Source organism: Polistes dominula, unplaced genomic scaffold (assembly GCF_049000335.1).
Source record: "Polistes dominula isolate Pdom_NZ unplaced genomic scaffold, Pdom_raw_medaka contig_24, whole genome shotgun sequence".
Taxonomy (NCBI): domain Eukaryota; kingdom Metazoa; phylum Arthropoda; class Insecta; order Hymenoptera; family Vespidae; genus Polistes; species Polistes dominula.
In genome coordinates this window covers 2,777,137-2,800,909 of record NW_028301150.1, presented here as the reverse complement: position 1 = coordinate 2,800,909, position 23,773 = coordinate 2,777,137, and the positions used below count along the sequence as shown (strand labels likewise).

At 30.6% G+C, this 23,773-nt stretch overlaps 1 long non-coding RNA gene across 1 annotated transcript in view; it reads left to right on the top strand.

Moving 5' to 3' along the window:
- LOC149030788 (uncharacterized) overlaps window positions 1–23,773 on the top strand; it is a 144,300-nt gene that overhangs the window by 71,694 nt on the left and 48,833 nt on the right. The window contains exon 2 of the long non-coding RNA XR_016178369.1: window positions 286–374. This is a non-coding gene — a long non-coding RNA (uncharacterized LOC149030788). The remainder of the gene's footprint in view (window positions 1–285; window positions 375–23,773) is intronic.

Below are 23,773 nucleotides of genomic sequence, written 5' to 3'. Positions count from 1 at the left end.
AAATACAACCTATCAAAGTAATGTACGGATTTTACAATCAATTCCAATTGAAAATCAAATAAGATATGTTATTGAATAATTTTTTTCTATAAATTTGTATTTGTAAACACGTTTTTTGTTGTTTTAACAATTTTGCAAAATTTCCATATTAATTTTTCATGAATTTATTATATTATAAAATGCGAAATGATCTGTTACGACATTCCGTACGTTTTTAAATTAAAATTGTTCGTATCGTGTTGAGAACGAATTCGGTATAACGAGTTTCTATCGTTTATTTTCCAGAACACGCGGCCTGAAACTGAAAGCGTGACTTATGAACGCCAACCGAGATAAAGGATCTTGATACGAATTTGTCGGAGCTTGGCTTTTACGTAAGTAGTTCAAGGATACTATAAAATTTATGCATATATAGTTATTACATATTCATATTCGTGATATCAATCACAGTTCTAGATTTCTTTTTTATTGCTAAAGTTTAAAAAAAAAAAAAAGAAGAAAAAAAAAGGAATGTATTTTATATGAAATAATTATCTTAAGTTTGTACTATTTACTCTGGTGTATATTTAAAAACAAAAAAATATGTATATTAAGGTTAATCTTATGATTTTATTCAACTCATGATTGTGATTCGTTACAAATACGTGTCTCCGTCTATGAATCGAATACAACAAAAGCTATTTTCCCTTATCATCAATTTATAACCGAGAAAAATATTTGATCAACGCTCTTCCTGTCTCAAACTCTCTGTCAACGGAGAATTCGATAAGCGATAAGTCAACTAGATAAAAAGAAGGTCGCGATATCGGTAAATTTATATATTTGATTTCACACAGTTATCTATATTTTATTACATACCACTATCGGTTACAATAGTTCAATAGTAGATATTCTTATCGTCCCCATGAGAGATCTTTATTTCCTAAAGATAACCGTGTTCATATTACTTTCTCATTTCCTGTTCATGTTGTTCGTAATATAAAATTACGTGACAAGGATAAGTAAATAATCGTTTAGATGTTAAAATATTCAAATAGTATATCAATAAATCAACGATAGAATTTATTGAAACCATCTTCGTCCATTTCTATATAATTATTCTACACGTTAAATAATTTTAATCGAGAATCAATATAGTAGTTGAAATTGAGACGTGAGGAATTAAAAAATAAACGAGTAGCTTGGTTTTGGTTTAAGTCACCAAAAAGTTTACATTCGATCGATTCGAAATTATTTTTTTTATTTCTCTCTTTTTGACTGTCTTCGTTGAAAATCACTGTGTGTACCAAAATACCAATATTAATGTTGGAATGTTGATGCTTCAAAAAAAAAATTAAAAAAAAAAAAAAAGAAAAAAAAAGATTTTATATAGCAAAATAGGGAGGATGGGGAAGAGAGAGAGAGAGAGAAAAAAGGGCATAGAAAACAAGAGAAACAGAGAGCAAGTTTTTTAGTTTTCTTTCTTTTCTCTCTCTTTCGGCCGTTTTACAGGATTCTTGGTGGAATGCGAATTGCGATTGTTATTTGGCTCTCTCTCTCCTCTCTCTCTCTCTCTCAATCTCTCTTTATCTCTCTTTTTTCTTTTTATCTTTTTCTCTCTTTTTCTCTCTTTTTCTACCTTTTCTCTCTCATAACGTTCAACCGAACGAAACGCAAAGCACACGTGGTGCACACGAAAAGGGGAATCGCGTTGCTTGTTGCATTTAAAGGAGGTCGATTGATTTCTTGTTCTTCGAAAAGCATGGCAACCAACGCACATATGGAATGGAAACTAAATTTCTAGTCATTTCTCTCTTTATCTTTATCTCTACGATATTTATATGTATATTTTATGGTATTTATATATTCTACGCGTTTAATCGGGGTTCTGTGTTTATAATAAGTGTATTATGTCTCTCTAATGCAATTCAATTCCTTCTTTCTCATATTTGTATAATAATAATATCATTGAAATTATTTCAATAATCAATAATTATGAATAGAATCGATTGATGATATAAAATATGTTTTTGATAAGTAAATAACTATATAGTTGAATTTCCGCTCTGTGCTAAAGTTGAAAGTAACAGACTAAAATAGAGAGTGTAGAAATGCATTGTTATTTTATCTTAATTAAGCCTGTGATCATTATGCGGGAAGTCAACGTACTAGTAAACACATCTTTTTATAAAGGAGAGAAAATAATAAGATATTCAATCTTGAAAATGTCGCTTTCAAAATAATATTAACGTAATTAAAATGAGCACAATTTTTACTTGGGCGGCCAATGTGAACAGACGAACTAGATAATATCAATTTTTAAATATAAATTTAATTATTGAATTTAATTATTTGACAATTTATGATCGATAATCACAAAAGAGCATTTTAAATTCTTTCATAGATAAATTTATGAGTTTTCCATAGAAATTAATGAACGAGTATGGATGGAATAAAAGGAATGGATAATGAATTCATGATCAAAGCTATAAAATACGAAAGATTAATGAAGTACATCTGGCACATATTAGAAAATAAAGATAAAAAGTAAATAATCGAGATGAAAATTAGCAGATATAAAGTAATAAACTTCTTAATTGTAGGAAATACAAATAATTCATTGTATCGTTAACATCCTGATCTTTCAAAGTTTGATGAGGAAAGCGTTTAATTTCAGGACAGAGATCGTATCGTACAAAGGTCTGAGTATCGTTAATTGTATCTAAATACACGTTTGAATAAATGAGTTCGTCGTCGACACTATCGATCGTGTAAACTCCAAATTATTCTCTTAATCATTTAAGAAGATTGAAAATAAACAATGATTATGTATATTAAATCAAGGAATATATTTCCCACGTTTGACTGTTGTGTTTCGTGTGTTGCGCCAATATTATATCCTTATTAGGTGCAACGTCAGAACTCGAGGGACACTTGATAATGGTTCGAGTATAGCGGTCGAAATTCGTCATGGTCCGTAATTTTGCTGTCTGAAAAGAGGGATGGAGAAAGAGATAGAATTTAAGTGAGAGAATGAAAAGAGGGAGAGATGAGAGGTGGTTTAAGAGGGAGATGACGATTATGGCGGATACTGACATCTCTTCCCCCTTTCAATTCGTCGATGTTTTCGAGCGGACCGATAATTTATTTTCATTTGCGTTCCTACTTACATACTATTGCGAGCGGTATATGCAACGAAGTCAAAACATCGTGTCAAGTAGGATGCTGCTACTAATATTGGAAAAGCTCGTCTATTTGTATTACGCACCGGTGCCCGTTCAAATCTCGCTTCCGCTTAGTGAGATGTTACCTGCGGTAGCTAGTATTAGTAGTAGTAGTAGTAGTAGTAGTAGTAGTAGTAGTAGTCTCGATGAAAGCTTAAGCTAATTTCAACGAACGAGATAAATGTTACAACGTTTATAATGAGAGGAACGTTTTGCTATTACTGTCGTTAATATAATTTCTCTTTCTTGCTATCAATTTAAATGTGTATTTTCTTTTTTTTCTTTCATCCTTCAATTTTGCCGTACCGCTATTTGAATTTTTTCATCCTTTTTTTTTTTTCTTCTTCTTTTTCCAACCTAACATATTGGCTTTTCATTATCATTTGGATCATTCGACGATCATACCATATCCGAAAATATCATCCATTATCATCGACCACATTAACCACCGGTACGTTCATCGATATCCGAACCGGGCGTACTGTGTTCCAGTCGTGAATTTTCAATCGATCGCTCCATATTCCTGGTGTCGTATCAAATTATCGATTGTGCCGTTTTTGACGATTCGTAAAATGTTGAATCATATGCAAATAGATAGAGAGAGAGAGAGAGAGAGAACTATCTATTTGTATATCATATTTAACTCTAAATTTGAAGTAAAAATAAAGATTGCACTCTAACTTTGTCAAATAATTTGAAATTGATGGAAGAAAGGTAACGATCAAAGGAAAGGACACCCGTAAGTTTCGTATAATTTCGACAATAGTATAATTTGGAGCGAGATTCTCACTAGCGGAATTTGATTAGCATATCAGTACAGAGGTGTACGAAGGCTCCAGTTGCAAGGTTCCTCGAATGCGTGGCATCCCCTTCTACGAAGTTCGATAAGCTAATTGGTAAGCCGAATTCGCACCTCGAAATACCTTCATGATGTAGTTGCGTTATCTCTCTCTCTCTCTCTCTCTCTCTTCCTCTTCCTCTTCCTCTTCCTCTTCCTTTATGTACTATGTTTCATCTACGCTTGGCTTCTATTGCGTGCAACATTGCATGATCAGAATTCGATCATTCAAGCATTGATCTTTCGTTTCTATCGATTTCTTTCTTTTTTTTCTCTCTCTCTCTCTCTCTTTCTCTCTCGCACTTCCATCTTTTACTTCGTTCCACCATTAGTTCTATCATCGAACTAAATTCCTTCGATTACCATTCGAACTAAACACATGTGTAAGTCGTTTTAAAGAAAATACCTTTCAAATAGCTAAAGGTACTTTATCTGTCATTGTTTATTTGCGTTCGAAACGACTCTGAAAGATCCACAGACTGAATTCAAAATGGCAAGAGGCGGTATAGTTCGTTTCGAAAGTCCATTTGGGTAAACCGAATGACTATCGAACCGGGACGATTTTCAACAACGAGAGAATAACATATTCGCGTCAGTGAATCAAATTTATATGAAGTGGTATTATATATATGTATATATATATATCTATACTGTTACGTTTATCCGCTTAAATTCCTCACGTCCTAGCTTTATCTTTGAAGAAGAAGAAAAAGAAAGAAGAGAAGAGTAGAAGAGAAGAACAGATACTTAGCGTGATGAAATATTTGCATAATTATTTTTTGTAAGGGAAAGGGAATGAATTAAAAAAAAAGAAAAAAATATTTTTTTAAGGTATTTTTTTAATGTTTGAACGATAAAAAAGTAAACAAAGAATGAAAGATAAAGAGGAAGGAGAGAACAAGGTATATTAAAACGTTATAAATTAGTAAGGCTGTTTATTACGAAGAGTTCTTTTTGTTGGGTTACATGCTTTAATAAGGCCATAGTAAAAGTACAAAAAGAAACAAAAAAAAAAAAAAAAAGGAAAGAAGAAAAAAAAAGGAAAATTCTGCATCATCCAAGTTCTTTATGGAACTTTATGAGTTTCATAATGACGCACAGGCGCATCTAGATTTTTACGAACGCGGCGCATCGTGAATACTCCGGGACCATGATTAATCAGGTTCAAAGTTTTGAAACGAACGCTTCTTGAATACGATAAAAAATGGAAAGGAGAAGTAAAAAGATCGACCGTGAATAAGACGTTGCAAAATTTCTTACAAACTGTCTTCGTTAAGTATTCAATGCTTTTTTTTTTTCCACAGCATTTCCTTCATTAAGTTAAGAAGAAGATATACAATAAATTATATCTTCTCAACGGTTTGTAGCGTTCCAAATTATTACGATATAATACTATGTATATATATGTAATATCTTGCATTTTCTTACAATTTCATGATCTTTTCGTATCTTCTCTGTCATCCATATTTTCTTATAATTTAACATAATGAACTATATGGGTGGAATGAACAATGGCTGATATTCAATACATTCGTGCAATGAATTGAATAATGCGAAAGTGGTTATCGTTGAATTTCGTCGATATTATCGATATTACTAGCGTAAAATAGCTTTAAAATTGAAATCGTCTCATCCTGAGATGTATATCTTTTTAAAGGGGAAAAAAAGTCTTCATTGAATGGGTGCATGTTTTAAGGTCGCAAAAATTTCTGATAACGTTTCAATGATTTTATTGATCATAGAACGTTCACGAATATCGTATAACGGTGGCCTTTCAAAGAAATCTTTTTTCTCGTTCGATGTATTACGATTTCAAAGAGTTTGCCAAGCATATCGATCCTTCAACCCCAAAGATCGATCGTGAATTCGAAATATGTTCGAGACTAGCTTGGAGTTCTCTGTAAACTCGTTTTCCAATTGCGGTGAAACGAAGCTGATACTCGACTTTTTCGTGTGCAGGTATTATGTTTTTTTTCTTTTCCCTTTATCTCTCTTTTCTCTCTCCCTCTCTCTCTCTCTCTCTCTTTTTCAGATCTTATAGATATATAGATATATAGATATGTACATATGTATAACGTTGTTTTCTTCCTCCACTACGTTCAAATTTAACAAACAAATATTTATCAACGTTTTGGGGAGATTAAAAAAGATAGTAAAAATCGAAAATACTAAAAATGCAACAAGCATAAAAGCAGTCATGAATTTGTATACAGCTGATAAAGGTGAGAAGTTTTGATCTATTATAAATACTCCTGTATATTATTAATATTTGATGGTTGATATATAGTTTGTATTTTTATAATTACCACTGTGATAAAATTCAGATAGAATTATTATTTCTCATTTGATTATTTATTTATTTCATTATTTGTTAATCGCGTTCTTTATTATCGAAATATCTTGGTGGATATAAAAAAAAAAAAAAAAAACAATATTCAATTTAGAGGAAAAACTGAAGAAAACGAAAATAAATGACCGATTAAAATGTAAATAACGAAAAGTTGAAAATAAATCGACATTTTGTGAAAAATTTCAGAATAAAGAATCAAATATTAATAGTTGTTTAGTGGAAGATTGATGAACGAGTGCAACAAATTGCTTAATCAAGTAGATATATGACAAATTTAGAAAACGGTATTGGATCTCGTCTGTAAGTAAATCTGGTATCAGACGAAAACTAGAAAGATTCGACTTGGAGATCGATTTTCCTTTCGTGGATTTATGCGGCTATTTTTTATTTCGGATCTACCAAGGACAGATTCTATGACATAGAATTACGATCTCGTAGAAGAAGGTCGTCTTTTATATTTCTTCCTTCTTTTCTCTTTCCTCTTCTTCTTCTTCTTCTTATCTTTTTTCATCCTTTTTATTTTTTTTCCTTTTTTTTTCTTCTTATGCCAATCGTGATACTTTGACTTTTCTTAGTAAGGTTACTTTTTCTTTGATAGTTAACAAAGCAGAACTTATTACCCGTTAATACCCTTTTGCATATCTTTCTTTAGGTCATATCTGGATTTTTCTTTTTTTATATTTTTTTCTTACCCTTTCATTCGTTCTTTCTTTCTTACAAGGAAATAATTATAGTACATACATATATCAAAGCTCTTGTTACTACGAGCAAAGCGTATAAATAATAATTATCGTCATAGACAGTGATGGTATCTTCTCTTTTTTTCTTAAAGATGACTGAAGCTTTATATATATATTTTTTAATTACTCATAGTTCTGAATTTCGATAATAAAAAAGTTTTGTCGAGTTTTATTCATTTTTAAAATAATTCATCGTTTAGTTCAGGGATGTTGTCATATACTTATTGTATAAAAGAATTAATAAAAATGTATTATGATCTAGTTCCCTCGTGTCTTCAATAAAATAATTAAAAATATTTTTATAAGGATGCATACAAGGTTTCTAATTAATATTACAGCATGAATACATAATTATAATAGAAGCATAAAATTGAGAGATTTCTCAACAATCTCAAGAAATTAGTTAACATTTTTCTTTGATTATTCTTGATATATTTATATTTATATTTATATTTATATTTATATTTATATTTATATTTATATTTATATTTATATTAGGTCAAGTAACTTCTGTTTTTTTATTGGATATTTATTTTGCTTTCATTTAATAACAAAATTATATTAATTTATTATGTAATTGGCATTTCGCTGTTTTTGAATTTACTTTTTATTTGATTTAATATATATATATTTGTAAAACAGTTAGTTCGGTTTTTATAAATATAATATAAATTGAAAGATTGAAATTAATATATATATATATATTAAAATAAAATATAAAATAATATATAATAAAAATAAGATTAAATAAAAACGAGTTATTTGAAAGTAACGGATTGTTTATATTGTTTACTCGATATAATATATCTCGTCTATTCAATCAATTATTTTCTCTTTGAATTCATAAAACAACAACGTTTATACGTTTCCATTTCTTTTTTACATTTATGGTAAACATGGATACATCTTATGTGATATGAAATAATAGTAGATTGTATAAAAGAATGCCTCTGTTATCTGAAGATTCTACTGCTCGACACAGTTTTCTTTTATGGTTAATTCGAGTTACCATTCGTCCGCGTTCCTACATTTTTACTTTTCTATTTAGCCATTTCTTTTCCCGTATACTTGGCTAAGATTTCGTGTCTTACCAACTGTAGAAAGAAACCAAGCAACATTTACCGGCTACTTTTCTCTTGTTCATTCTTTCCCCCCCCCTCTTTTTTTCCTCGTCACGAAAAGACAGCTGCGAAACATTTTTATTCTTTTGCAAAAAGGGATAAGGAGTTTTGTGAAAAGAGCCGAACCATCTTGACCGTAAAAGAATGCCACTCGTCGACCATTTCTACTGCATTTATTCATACGTTCGTATTTTCTTCCTACATATATATATATATATATATATATATATATATATATATAGAGAGAGAGAGAGAGAGACTATATCTATTCTTCTGCTGCTTTTCCTCTGAACGAAAGGAACATTTAGATTTAACGATGAAGATAATATCGAAATCTTCTGCCCTTTCCCAACGTTATAGTTTCGTTTAATTGCCTTTCCTATATGAAAGTTCGCAACGAGAGAAAAGATGAATCCCGTTAAGTGTGTGTGAAAAAGAGAAAAGAGTTATATAAAATCGTGGGAACTGAAAACGTTCGACAGAATCGGTCAAGGAACAATGGAAAATACTTTTTGGAACGTTACCATTTCGTTTTACTATATCTATTCCGTTTAACGTTTGATGTCGACCAACCGGTTATTTTCTACGAGTTTGAGTCAGAACATGCCTCCTGTTTTGTTCATAAGTCTCCGAGTCATCGTCCTCTTCGTTTGCTTCATGATGCATGCCTCATGACGTCATGCGCTTTTATATCTCGTAACTTTATACATTTTACGTGCTCACGAGTGGCCTTTTAATCGTGGAATTTCTATTTTAGATCAAATGATATCGTTTTCAAGCATTTTATTATATTCTAAATTTAACATTGATGTTCTCATTCATAAGTATTTTATGATAGTTAATGCATTGTTCATTTAAAACCTTTAAGACGGGATTTACGATTGGTGTTATATGAATGATTATCATTGATGGTACAAAATGTTTATTTAATACTTATCTGGATATTATTCGGTGAAGAAAAATACAAATAATAAAGTCACCTTACGGTGGGCCAAATCCTGACGCAACTCTGACAACCTTTGTCACGAATGCATTAAATGATCATTCCCGAGGAATGTGAGAAAATTTATTTTGAAAATTCACTTTTTTCTTTTTTATAAAAATGTGGTCAATCTACTATCTAAAATTTGATAGATTATATAATATAGAAGTTTAATTATAATATTGTAATTGTAACGATACAAAAACGTATGCATTATTTTTCTACTTAATTCGAGATTGTTAAAAATTCTTGAAACATATTAAGCAATAAAGATACTGCAAGCCTCTCACACTTATAGAATTTAGGAACAAAGACAAGTGTTTTAAGTATATTTACATTGTGATCGTGTACGATTTTAAAGGGTCAAGAAACTCATTTGTCTTTGTAGAAATAATATTCATTGTAATACCACGTTCTTACACATACCTAGCATACATGTATTTTCATATATATCTCGTTTAACGAGCTGTTGATTTTTTTTTTCTTTTTTTGGTTCTATAACCGAAATTTTATTTTTTTATTCATTATTAATTCGATCGTTATTTAATAAAAGTTAAGTTTACGCATGAATAATCACTTCATTGCAATGGAAACAAATTTATGGAAACAAAATGTAATTATTATTTTTTTCATTTTTTTCAAAAAATGGTTTTATTAAATATCTCTACGTTAATATAGTTCTCTATTTCTGTATACGCGTTGAAAGTACACGAGTTTACAGTCGTAAATGTTCATAGTCAATTTCTACATCGATGCTTTCGATTATTCAATTAATTTATTTTTAAGAGCAGACACTTTTATGAGTCTATTTTTTTTTATTAAATAAATATCCGCAAGTGTGGATACGGTATATAAAACAATTTTAAAAATATTATACATATCTTAATATAAGATATATTTAAGGTAATTCCAATATCCACATAAATATGTACAATTTTATATAGAAATGTATTTTTATAGAATGTAACTTTTAGAATCGATTTCTATTTTCATAAAATGAAATTAATTATAACTTTGTTAATATTGAATGTATTCAATAACAAGATGAGTCTTTTTTTTTTTTTTAAGCTACAAACAAATGCATCCTTTCTATTACTACTACACATAACTATATAGATACTTCTCGATTAATGTGAAAGTAAGATTTTCTTTTGGCGAACAATAATGACGTCTCGAAAAAGGAACGAGAGCAGTTCTTAGCCTTTGTCCCATCGGGAAATTCATCTTAGTGTGTGTTGGTGCAAATTGGTTTTCGAGGAAGAAGTAATCTCGTGCTCGAAAGAGTCCGATGTCCCCGTGGAAAAGTACTTAATGAAGTGTACCCGTCGAGGTAAGAGAAAGAGGAAGAGGAATAAGAAGTCACGACGAGGGTTGATAAAAGAAAAAGGGAGATAAAAGAGAGAGAAAAAAAAAATCAAAATCTTCGAGAAAACAAATAAGCCATACCTATATATATATATATATATTGAAAGTATTTGGCGTAAAAGGACTGTTTACGTTCATTATCAACTCATTAAATTTTGTTCACACAAAATATTTTATGTTCTCTTTTGATCTTGATTTGACGAATATACTTTGTCTTTTTCTAATACACAATATTTTCAATTTATTTATTGAATTTTTTTTTTTTTCAAATTATCATTTAACGTATAGTAAAAAAGTATTACATACAATATTTTAAAATATACTCTCGGATTTTATTGAATAAATATTTACTGAATTTGAAATGAAGATAATATTTCCATTATATATCCTTAGACATGCTAAATATAATTGGGAAACGTTTTGAAAATATCTCAAGTCTCTCAACCGGTAACATTCTTGAATAAGGAATACAATTTAAGTGCTTTCCTTCTACACTTACTTTTTACTTGTGTTACCTTCCATGTCACTTTTCTTTCGACGTGCACGAACACCGTACCCGTAATTCACTACAGATCTTTTTCTTTTGTTCGACATGAAAACGTGATTTTACAAAGACAATGATTTTAACCGTCTTGTGTATTTCGTCCTAAGAAAGTCTGTATTTTCCATTTTATAAAAGAATTAATAGCACTTTTTATATAATTGGAAGTCATGTCTTTATCGTTCATTCCAAAATTACAGAACTATATATTTATTCTTTTATATTTGTTAAATTAAACGAATGTTTAAAAGAATATATATTTTTTTCTTATAAAATATTTTTTTAAACTCAGGTGTAAAAAAAAGTGTTCACGATATATATTACAATAAACCATAACTAAAATACACGTGTAAGATATTATCTTAAAAGCAAAGTTTTGAAATTGGCCACTATTATATTATATAATGAAATATTTTATTATTTCGTAAAAGAGAAAAATTTCTCAATGGTGTACCATCATCATTATTATTTTTTTTTTTTTTTTTTTCATTTCTATAGAAGTTTTCTTCTTTCCTATTATGTCGAGATCTGTTGACGGAAAAAGCTAGAAACGGCCTAAGAAAAATGTTTTGAACGGTAGGTAACGTTGTGCGAGGTCAAGTGATCCTTTTCTCAATCTCTCGCCTTTATCGAGTGGCAATTGTTAAGACTAGTTGAAATTTCGCGGCCAATCAATTGTACAAAAGAAGAAGAAGAAGAAGAAGATATTCTTCGTTTTACGGCTTTACACTTTTGCCATTGGATAAAAAGTTTCTTTCATACATAGAAAGTATATAGAAATATAAAATAAGTAAAAGTACCTACTTATAAAGTGCAAATTCAATGTATTATATACACATGTTTCGTACATATCTAGAAAATAACACATTTATCATATTTGAATATTTTTCTCATAGTATTTCAAATTTGTCAAAAAAAAAAAAAAAAAATGAAATGTAGAAACTGAACTAAAAATTGATAATATACAAAATAATTTTGTAAATCTTGTTTTGAAAATATTATATTATATCTTGTAAATGAACTAACACTCATGTTGATTTTCTCTACTCGTGCTCGGTCATTGCTTCAAGGTCTTATTAACTAGAACAATCATCGTTTAGTAGTTTCTATAGTAGAGTGAACACTGTAAGATTGAAAGTTCATAACTTTCCAAGTTGAGATGTTGCTGGAAGAGTATAAGAGAAGATAGAAGTATAGATAGAAAGATAGATAGATAGATAGATTGAGAGAGAGAGAGAGAGAGAGAGAGAGAAAGATGAAGAGATTGTGCTTGTAGATGCGTCCAATGACGAAGGTGGTGACTTTAGATAATGTTAGTAAGTTGATAGAACGTTTCGTAGCTTCGATGTGGTTCGACGACAAACGAGCCATCGATCATCTTTCACGTTGGGTGCTCCCAAAAGCTTCTCTTCATTGACGTTAACGATCGTGCGCGTGCCATGGTTGTAGTAGCACTGGGTGCTTATAAACTTTCACCTGGAATGACGATTAATTTCGATAAGAAACTTCAGCCAACCGGCCATTCTTCTTACGTTATAAGCTTTTTCTTTTGATAACATTCCTTCTTCAAGCTCGATGATCGAGTCCATTATTCAAGAAATCATGCATCCAAAGCTTCATTTCAAATAGATTCAAAGTATGAATATCTTTCAAAGTATATCTATCATTTTAATTTTCTATTTATATATCGTCCTGATTAAAAGCTAGGATGATAGTTGAATTATGTTCATCAATGACTCATTTTATAATATGCCTGTTAAATGATGTCAAAAGATATCGATCGTTTTATACGCATACTGATGATAAGAGCTTTCATAAATTCCTTTGAAATTTTTTACGAAGCCAAGTTCTTGTAATTACCAGTTATATTGTTCGTTCTCGCATAAAGTTCTTTGGAGCACAACATAATGAAAAAGTTAATTACCGACGTGAGCTTTTGCTCTCTTTCCTGATCACATATTTGAAAGTATTAACAGTGACAAAAAAAAAATATGTTACGTAAAATTGCGAACTTTTGTTAGTTAATGTTGTCTTTCTCATTTCTCGTCTTATAAATAATGTTTACAAATAATTATATTAAATATTCGATCTCAAAAAATTCGACAAAAAAGTTAAATATTTCCAAGAGTACGGATTATGAAAGATGAAGGAAGAAACAAAGTAATAAACACAAATATGATACACGTGTGAAAAAAAAACAAAACAAAACAAAAAGAAAGTATAAAGTAATTGTTTAAGTATCGCGGTCAGTTTTTCTAGAGGAAAACGAAAGGCGAGCCTGGCTGTCGCGAGCTCGGTGATAAACGCGCCATTTCTGAATTGGATGATTGTCCCTTATTACGCGGGAGTTCGCCATAATTGTCTTTGCACACGCTATACCGACGTATGCGTCCTTTCCTCCCCCTCAGCTTAACTTAACTGGTCGCAAAGTGTTGACCAGACGAATGAAAGAAGTACGTATTTATACATACACGAACTAGCTAAAGAAGAAAGATAAAATAAAAAATAAAAAATAAAAATGAAAGAAAAAAAGGAAGATAGAAAGATAAAAGGAAAGAAAAATGTTTCAACGCCACGAAAGTGGAGAGAGCTTTAATATAGCGTTTTGCTTAAGAAATTCGCTGAGCTCTTTCAAATCGAATCGACTTCTCGAAACGAGTCGAATTTCTACAACGACACCTGGTACTACCTATGGAAGAACTTCTTTTCCTTTACCCTTAAGCTTTTCAAGCTGTATTTTCGAGAAGAAAGCTGTATTTTCGAGAAGAAAGCTGTATTTTCGAGAAGAAAGCTAAACGAACACCGCGAACTCCAATTTGGTTTTATCACCATTCACTTTGCCTTGGATAAACCTGCCCTTTCTTTCTATTTCTTCTTCGTTCTTTCTCTCTCTCTGTTTCTCTCACCTTATTTTCTTTTTTATTTTCTCGCTTTTTTTTTTCTTTCCTTTCGTTACGCCTTCGTCCAGACGTAACGGCTAGTGAACGCTAATTGCTCGTTGCGGCCAAGGAGGGAGGGGAGAGGAGGCAACGATAATTGTTTCCTGGCAACGCGTGCGGTTCCACCCTATTATCGTTTGCGTTGAACGCTATTAGGCACGTATGTATTTTCTACGTTGCTTTTGCCTACATCCCACTTTGATCCTTTGATCTACTTTTTTGAGAAATTCATTATGAATTCGCTTGATCGTTTAAACAAGATAAATTTTCCAAGTTCAACTAATTTCATTAAAATTCACCAATTAGTATCGTATTTGTTTTGTTTTTTTGTTTGAAAGTTAAATATTATTTTGTTTCAATACAGTGTGTATACATAATATGCAATATTAAATTAATAAACAAGAATTAAATGTTTTATCTAATTTTACATTCTATTTTTTTTCTAATACAATGTTGAACAAACTTATGAAAAGAGTTTTTTTTTTTTTTTTTTCATTTGATTAATAGCTCAAACATACTAGATTTTTTTCTCACGATTTTAATTTTCAATTATGATTATGGAAATTTAAAGCAATATCATTTAAACTTGATTATGTTCTTGCACTTCATTCTTGTATGAATTATTTTCCTACTTGAGTAATTTTTATTTTATTTGTTCTTGCTTTAAAGTGCATATTTTTACGGTTTGCAATGGAAATTCCGACGCTTAAATGGTGGATTCTGGTAATACCGGAAGGGCTTCTACGAAGGTTCATCCTTCTTTTTTTCTTTTTTTCCTCTTTCTCTTTTTGTTACCTTTCGATAAAGTAAGGCACACGGACGTTCGTGAATTATGTAACGGGCGGTAATCGACTCGCTTTACGATGCAAATTACCACGAACGCGTTAAAATATAAAAAATTTCTTCTGATTCCTTCGTGAAGGTTTTTCTCACGTGCAATCTTACTGTTCGTGAGTTTTTAATGTTTTTTGAAGAAAAAAAAATAAAAAAAAAAAAAGAAGAAGAAGATTAAATTAACATGTGATATTAAATCTATTTGTTTAAGTTTTATATTAGTAAATAAATACTTTTTTTTTTTTTACAATAAACAATCACCTCTTTTTGATCAAATAAACCAGTTATAAATTTGCACGAGTGTTATATTAGCATATCGTTTTTGTATTATATCTACATAGTAGTAGTACCGATAAAATAATTCTGAACAAACCACGAAGAGCGATTTAATCGTAAAATTACGTCGCGCTTGTAATTGATCACGTAAGCCAACATTATCCAACCAACTAGAGTTAACTTCTCAACAACGACTTGTAGATTTAATGTACAATATGAAGTGCATTCGTTGTAAGGATTGCACGCGATAAAAATTAAATGTCCATCAAATATAGATACCTATCGTTTTAGAATGGTTTCAAATAAATTAATGTTATAATTAAATAGATAAGGTATAGAATTATTCATTGTTATCTTTTGTATAAGTATATTATAAATAGAGTCGTTTTTAGCTCACCCCAAACTAATTTGGTTTACCACTGTTAATAACCTCTTCTTACTATGAATATCATTTAATTATTTAATATTAACATTATCACCATTATCACGTATTGTTCAATGTTGTTGGTTAATCTCATGTTTTCCAAGTGGTTCATTCAAGAAAATGAAAATGAAAGATGTAGAAAGGAAGAAAGAAAGAAAGAAAGAAAGAAAGAAAGTAAAAAAAAAAAAAAAAAAAAAAAACTAAGGAAATGGAATGATCACGCACGAACTCTTAATCAAAAACGGTACTCGAAACCTCGTGTCGATCAATGTGCTATAAATTTTCTCTCCCTATTTTCTGAAACAGGGGTAGTCACGAGTTGCTTTTAATTCGGTCGAATTTATCGAATTGCCCTTTTCCTCGCGAAAATACGCTTTAGTTACAAGACACCCCTCCCTCCCCCTCCCCGTTGCCGCTTCGTTGTGCGAGGTCTTGGATTTTACCGGGAGCTTCTGGCGAACGTGGATCTGCTATTCTGTGTATATTTTTTTCTTCTTCTTCTTCTTCTTCTCTTTTGGTTTTTTCCCCCTCTACTTCTTCTTCTTTTTTTATTTTTTTTTTCATACTCTTTCTTTTTTCCATTTCTTTTTCTTCCGCACGTGACCCACCTAGAAATGAACTTTAACCCGTTCGCGATGGGAAAATATCCTTTGCACTCCCGCTACTTACAATTAGACGGCTCTTAGCGTTTATCTTGTCCTTCTTTCTCTCCTTTATTTTTATCTTTCTCTCTTCTCTCTCTCTCTCTCTCTCTCTATTTCTCTCCTTGTTTTTTTTTCTACTTTTTTTTCTTTTTCTACTTTTAAGTCGAGTTAATTAAAGAACTCAGCACCGTCTATATTATCGAATTAACACGAAGGATCTCCAACGTTTAATATCTTTTCGAGTTAATCTTAATCGTATGCATTTTACGATTGGTTTTCATTTTTAAAGCTTTTATTCATTTAAATTTAGCCCCGTCAAATATTTATATTTACGCATTTAATTTTAGTACATATTTAAAAGAAGGTTTTTAAATTAAAAAAAAAAAAAGTAAAAAAAAAAAATAAAAAGAAGAGAAAGAGAGAGAAACAAAAATACGGATAATAATCTCGTCTCGTTTGACAGGTTGCAGTCAAATCACGTTTGCACTGCCATTTTCGGTAACGAGTATAATCTCTCGAACGAGGTCACAGCAACTTGATAATTTACGTGTAGATTGATCGTCCTTGGTAATACCTGATGCATTTTCTTCGACGGTATAACAGTAACTACTACTCTCTTTCTACTCTTCTTGTTTCTTACCCTCTCATATTCTATTTCTATCTAAAATTACAGAAAGCTCTGCCGTATTTGTACATCCTTGATTATTCGCAACTACTCCTCTCGTAGTTCAGTTGTCAGAAAGATAGGTGCGCTTCCACTTGGGCATTGCATCTTCACTGGCAGGTATTGCATTCTACCGCAGGATAAGCCCGTGTAATAATTGATACAGGCTCCGCCAGGAAATCATACTCGTGAAACAGATGCGATCTCGTTTCGTCTGTCTCTCTAGTTTCTTTGTTTGTACGTATATATGTATGAATATATTATATATACGTGTGGGGGTATGTGTACATGCGCATATATATATATATATATATATATATATATATATATGGGGTTGTATATAAATATATATTATATATTATGTATGTATAATATTTTATCCTTTCCTATATAACAAACTCTCTCTGAACTGTACTTCCTAATTCGTAATGAGATTTCGTTCATTTCCGTCTATGAAAATGTAAAATAACTGTAAAATTCCCAAAAGAAGATTTCACTTTTCGCCAGACTTATTTGCCATTGCAATATTAATTGATAAATTAATTTAATTAAAATGATACTCTTAAAACCATTTTATACTTTAGTTATCAAAAAATGATTCAAAAATCGTTGAAGTTCTATCATTTTTAATCAAGTGTCATAAATCATTTGTTTAATGTTTATTCAAGAGAAAGAGAGTCAGAGAGAGAGAGAGAGAGAGTCTGGATTTTATATTAACGAAAAAATAATTTTCCATTTCTTACCAATGCTATCAACTCGACGATAACGTTGCTCGTTAATTTAAGAGAAAATAAAAAAAAATAAAAAATACAAATAGAAATATTACACTGATTTACGAATTCTTATCCTCCTTTTTTTTAGAAAAAAAAAAAAAAAAAAAAAAAAAACAAGAAAAAAAGGGGAAAAGAAATGAGAAGGGAAGAAATGTGGTGGCCAAATGTCTCAGAATATTTTCCAAAAAAAAAAAAAAGGGGGAAACAAAATATGAGAACTGAAACACATCGGAATTAGAACCATCCGTGTCGGTCATCTGTCATTTTCATATTATAGACGAGAGCATCCTAAATTTTTATGAAATCTTAAGCAATGCACATGATATTTAGGAAAGCAAAGTGAGAAAAGGGATTACAGATGTACGCTTTTCTTCTTCTGTTTATCACAGTAGACGCACTCTGGCTTGGGAAAAAAGGGAGAAGATATTCTACCATTGTAGCCATGGGTGGGCTTGGCTTAATGCACAATAATTCATTACCTTAGTTGCCTTGGCTCCACCTGTAACTTTCAGCATGAAAAAAAAAAAAATAAAAAAAAGAAGGGGAACGAACAGAAGGCTTGGCCATAACTTTATTCGTCGGAAACGTTTCTCCCACACGCGGAAGAATGATAGAAAAAAGGGAGGGATGGAAAGAAAGAAATATTTCTTTTTTACACAATAGAAGGAAAACACTTTTGTTACCTTCTTTTATATATTTTGCTCGAATATGAGAATAATAATACAAAAGAGAACAGAAAAAATAAAAAATGATTCTCTTTCTGTAGTTTGGTTGATGTTGTTTCCTATCTGGTAAGAATGTTCATTTCCAATTGATTGATTGAACATCTAATTTAGTTATCGTTTTTTTTTTTTTTTTTACCTCGAAGCCAAATGAAAGTAAACGATTGCTCTGATTCAATCGAATATTTAATTGCATATACACACGTAGGTAGGGAAACTTCTTGCTCGTTCGATCGGAAAAACAGTTTTATTAATGTTACGTAAAAAAATGAATATCAATAAATAATTTGTTGTTGAAAATTAATTAAAATGTGTTGCTCGTTTTACGTATTCATTCGTTCGTTGTAATTCGAGATGAATTATTTTTTGCAATTATCATAGAATTAAACGTCAGGAACAGCGAATCTGTTTTTGTGGGGGGAATAAAAAAAAGAGGAGGGGAAAAAAGAGAAGAGGAGAGATAGATGAGCGAACAGTAAAGCTTTGGACTTGTATAATGGCTGGAACTTATCTTTCAGCTTTAATTAGTTAGTGAAAAAGAATAGATATATGCCAAAATTGAAAGGTACATTTTATGTAAAAGCTTTCTTTGTCTCTTATACAAAATCCTTTTTTGAAGTATCATGTTGGTGAATTATGTTTATATGTGTTTCCCATGGATGTATAACATACGTTAAAAAAGAGAGTTTAATGAAAATACTTTTATTTTTTTTTTTCGTTAAACTCTCTTTATCGTTCTCTTTAATTTTTTTTCTTTTATGCTTTCGTGTAATATTAATTGCGTTCTCATATAATTAAAAAGTGAATAACGACATATAAAAAAACGAAAGATATATAAATCCTCGGATTAAAAAAAATAAAACAAAAAATCGTGAAGTTGAAATAAAAACAAAGTTAGTCAGTCAAGCTTTTTTTAAATTGACGACTATTCGACTAACGTTTTTTAACCTTAGAAATATTAAAACGTATTTTAAGAAGAAAAAAAACAAACTTACGTTACATTGGAGGCATATTTAATTCTATTAATTATTTGGAATAATATTTAAATAAGATAATTGAAAACAAAACTAAAAAAAATAAAATAGAAAAAGATTATGGTAGTTTCGTTGACCGCTTTGTTCCGATAGCAATGCAAACATGAAATTGCGTGAAATTAGGACTGGTTCGACATTAACTAGCCGTAAGTACAAACAGACCGAGACGATTTATTTGCTTTAGAAAACACGTTAAAAGCATCACCCTATTCTACACATTCAGTTATATGCATTACCATATAATTGATCGAGCTCGCGTGAATTGGACCTTTCTGGTGTTTATGGGTTTCGAACGTCGCTCGTTACAATTTGTAACTCGATTTAATTAAATAGAAGAAATAGTCTCTAAAAAAACAATTCTTCAAAGTACTTTTTGTTAAAGAGAAAATATTGATAGTACATTTTAGTTAGTATTTTCGTAAAAACCATAGCCTAATGTTTTTCATTGAAAACAATTAGAGTAATTTATTGAATGAAACTTCGTTCGGTGATTTATGATCAAGGTCACATGAGAGATGAATCAGGGATACGAGAAAGCATATAAATCATTTCTATTGCATATTCGTTATCGGCTTGTGTCCATTCGAGAATTTCCACAAATCGATTTATCAATTATTGCTTTACATGAAATCGTTAAACTAGCTGAGATTTGTTTTAATTGGAAAGAAAAATAATATTTTACTATTCATTGATATTTGGAAGGAGATTTTTACAATCGACTTTTTTTTTTTTTTAGATAAGAAAAAAATTGACTATTTTCAGTCATGCTTTTGACATTGATAAATTAATGTTCGTTCTACTAACATATTTCACTGTTTTATTTGATCAAAGTCATTGTACAAATCGAATGCAAGTAGATTTCGTACTGTTAATCGGTTCTCTTGTGAAACAATTTGCGCGTGCTTACGTAAACGGATTCATTTTACGAGTATTATGTAATACTTCAGGTATGCTTAGTTCGATCATAATCAGAGAAACGATTGAAAATAATTTTCCATTTCAGTGTAAGCTTTTATTTCTAAAGAAAATATTTATAAAATAAAATCGTTTGTTTGTAAGTGGGTGTGGTGTGTGTGCTAGCTTTGTAATTAGCATTTACATCAATACGAATTTCTTTGACTATTCATATAACTGATAATCATGAAACAACTCTTTCTTTTATTATCAGTGATTATTATTTTCTTTATTTCACTTTTCATTAATTATTGTTTATTTAAAATCGATTTGTAAAGACGAACTTGAAACAGAAAATAATTAACCGTATTGAAAAGTACGAAGAAATAGGATTATTTGTCGAGTACGTTTTTTAATTTTTCTCATTTATTCTAACCTCCCCTCTCCACCCACTCCCCACCCCACCCCCCTCTTTCCATTTTCTCTTTACCACTCTTTCCTTTCCCATTTTTCATGGAGGCAAGCGTACATTTTTACTTTTATGAATATCGATTGATCGAGAAAAAAGATAAGGAAGGTGAAGGGAAGAGAGACAGGTCGAAAAAGAGAGAGAGAGAGAGAGAGAGAAAGAGAGAAAGAGAGATGGGCGTTCGATTCGCCGTAATCGAAAAACCGTGACTCTTCATTTTTCATTCGCTATCGTTCGAGTTAGAAGCAAAAGAAGGTATTGAAGAAAGGGAGAAAATGTGAGAGAAAAAGAAAAAAAAAGAAAAAAAAATCTGTTAGTTGGTTTCGACGTATATTTTCTTGAAGCAACTTATACAAACTGAGGAAGTGGGGTGGGGGAGGTGAAAAAAATACCCTGACCATGAAGAAGACGCATGAAAAAAGTGTAGCTTCTATTTAAGTTGTTGGTTTTTTTCCTAACGATACAACGCATCAACGTATCTCTTTCCAATAAATGTAACACCAACATGCAACAGGACTCTGTGTGTCGTTCCGATGAGAGACTTGAACCCTTACACCACCCCCTCCAACTGACGATATCGGGTGCTCCAGTCGTTTCGATTCGATTCACCCTCCTTATCATTTTATTCGGTGCCACGTACGATAGAGTACTAGATGTATCTCTCACGAAAACGCTACCTGCTGGAATAAGTTTCCTTTGCCGATGTCCTTTACCCACCCCCTCCTTTCGTCGTATAAACGACGAAAGTTTTATGCTGCAGATTTGTTTTTTTTTTTTTTCTTTTTTTATCTATCGCATTTTCTCAACTTTCTTTAACTTATTATGTTTGTTTGTTTGTTTTTTTTTTTCATCATTATTTGTTTAGTTTCACAAAGTTATAAAGATAAGATAATTTATCTTCACCGTAGTATACTAATAGGAATAATATTGAAATAAATCAATATTTGAATTAATCTATTTATTATTATTATTATTATTATTATTATTATTATTATTATTATTATTATTATTGTTATACAAATATTTCTGTTCTTATAAATAAATCATAAACTTCAGAAAACTTGTCTTTTCTCTCACGAGAATCGATGTAACTGTTCGAAAATAGGAAAAAAACAACAAGTTATCGTAGAAGAAGGAAAAATCGGTGATCCACATGGGATTATTTGAAAAATTTAAAAGCACGAAGAATAAAGAAAAGGAATAAAAGAAAACGTGAAAAACAATCTGAACGAAGTATAGAATGAAAATTTGAAAGGAAGCAACGTCGAAATTGTCTTACAAAAACGATCAATTGTAAATCGTAAATCGTCTTGACTATTTTCTCTTTGCTATAAAGATCCTAAGATTTTTATCACGTGGGCGTTACAGCATGTTTTCGTGCGTTCGACTATATATCCCACTTGTCGCTAACGTGAGCCGCGTGTGTATGGTCAAAAGAGGCGACACGCGCCCTAGCTAATCGCACGAGTACACGCGATTACGCGTGTCTCCGTTCAAGTTCTAAGCAAGCAAGCAAGAAAACTTTTCTTTTGGTCTGACCTTTCGACCAACTTCCTTTCTTTCTTTCTCTTCTTACATGCTTTACTTTTACCAACCACCCACTCGTACCATCGCTTTACCTTCTTCTTCCTTTCTCTACTACTATTACTGTCGCTGATCACCCTTCTGCCTCTTGATAAATGGGCCTACGAGCACGGAGAATCTTCGTGATGGGTACTATCGATCCAGAAACGTCGACGTTGATTACTTGTTCGTACCCTCCTTTCTTCGTATCGTACTTACGATTAAAAAGAAAATAAAAAAAAAGAGAGAGAGAGAGAGTTGTATTGTTTATGTAATTACCTTACCTTTTTTTCATTTTTAATATTATTTTGATATCATCTATATATTTTCGATTTCACTGAAACTCATCTGTCAAACTATCATTATTATTTGTAACTACTAAAAAGTATATATTATATATATATATATATGCACTAGGGTACTATGGCCACGCGTTGCTGTTGTTTTTATAAAACATTGATTTCATATAATTGTAAACTATTTAATACAATCAAATCAATATTCACTAATAATTTCTGGGGCTTCAAATTAGGCGTAAAACAACACAAAATTTTTAATATATATATATAATATATAAATAACAACATACAAAATAATATCACAATTACAATGGAATACATAGAAAAAAAATATACAAAAAAATATAAAAAGCAAGGCTAGTTATGTCATATGTAAATCTGAAAATCAAAAACGTGAAATAATTAAATTGTAATACAGCACCATCTAATGAAAACTTACAGAACCTAGAAACATAGATAATCTCTAAATAATAAAATTATTAAATTAGCAATAAAAAATAAAACTAATCACGATAAAAATTATTCTGTATACTAAGTTGAATAAAATCACACAAAATAAAAAAAATGTCATTAAGTTCAGTAATTACAAAGTTCATTGGAAACCAAAAATGTGACACTGAATTTTTATATATAAAGATATAAGATCCTACAGAGTATTTTAATGGTTGAGTTTGTGGCAAGAGGATATTTCAACTTCGTTTTTGTTAAAGTCTCAAGAGTATCGAATATTTTTGCGGAAATAATTTCTTGCACGATTAGGTTTGAACGTTATCAAAGTGGAGAATAGCTAATTGGACGACTGGTAGTTTTGTGCTGCCTTGACGATAGAACAAAGCCATTTTGTGTTGACGTAAATAGGGGGTTTCATCTCTTTTCGTTGATTCTCTCCTTTTGTTTTCCATTTTCCTTCTTCTTCCTTTCTCATTGATCGTTCTCCATTTCTTCCCTTCTCTAACGCTTCTTTTATAAATTTCACTTAAAACCTTTTTATACAGGGAGACGTAGAAAACATAAATTCGATATACGAAACCGATAAAGCGTACGTTCGAATGGTGTTATATATATATTTAACGAATAAATATTTTTATTCTTTTTAAA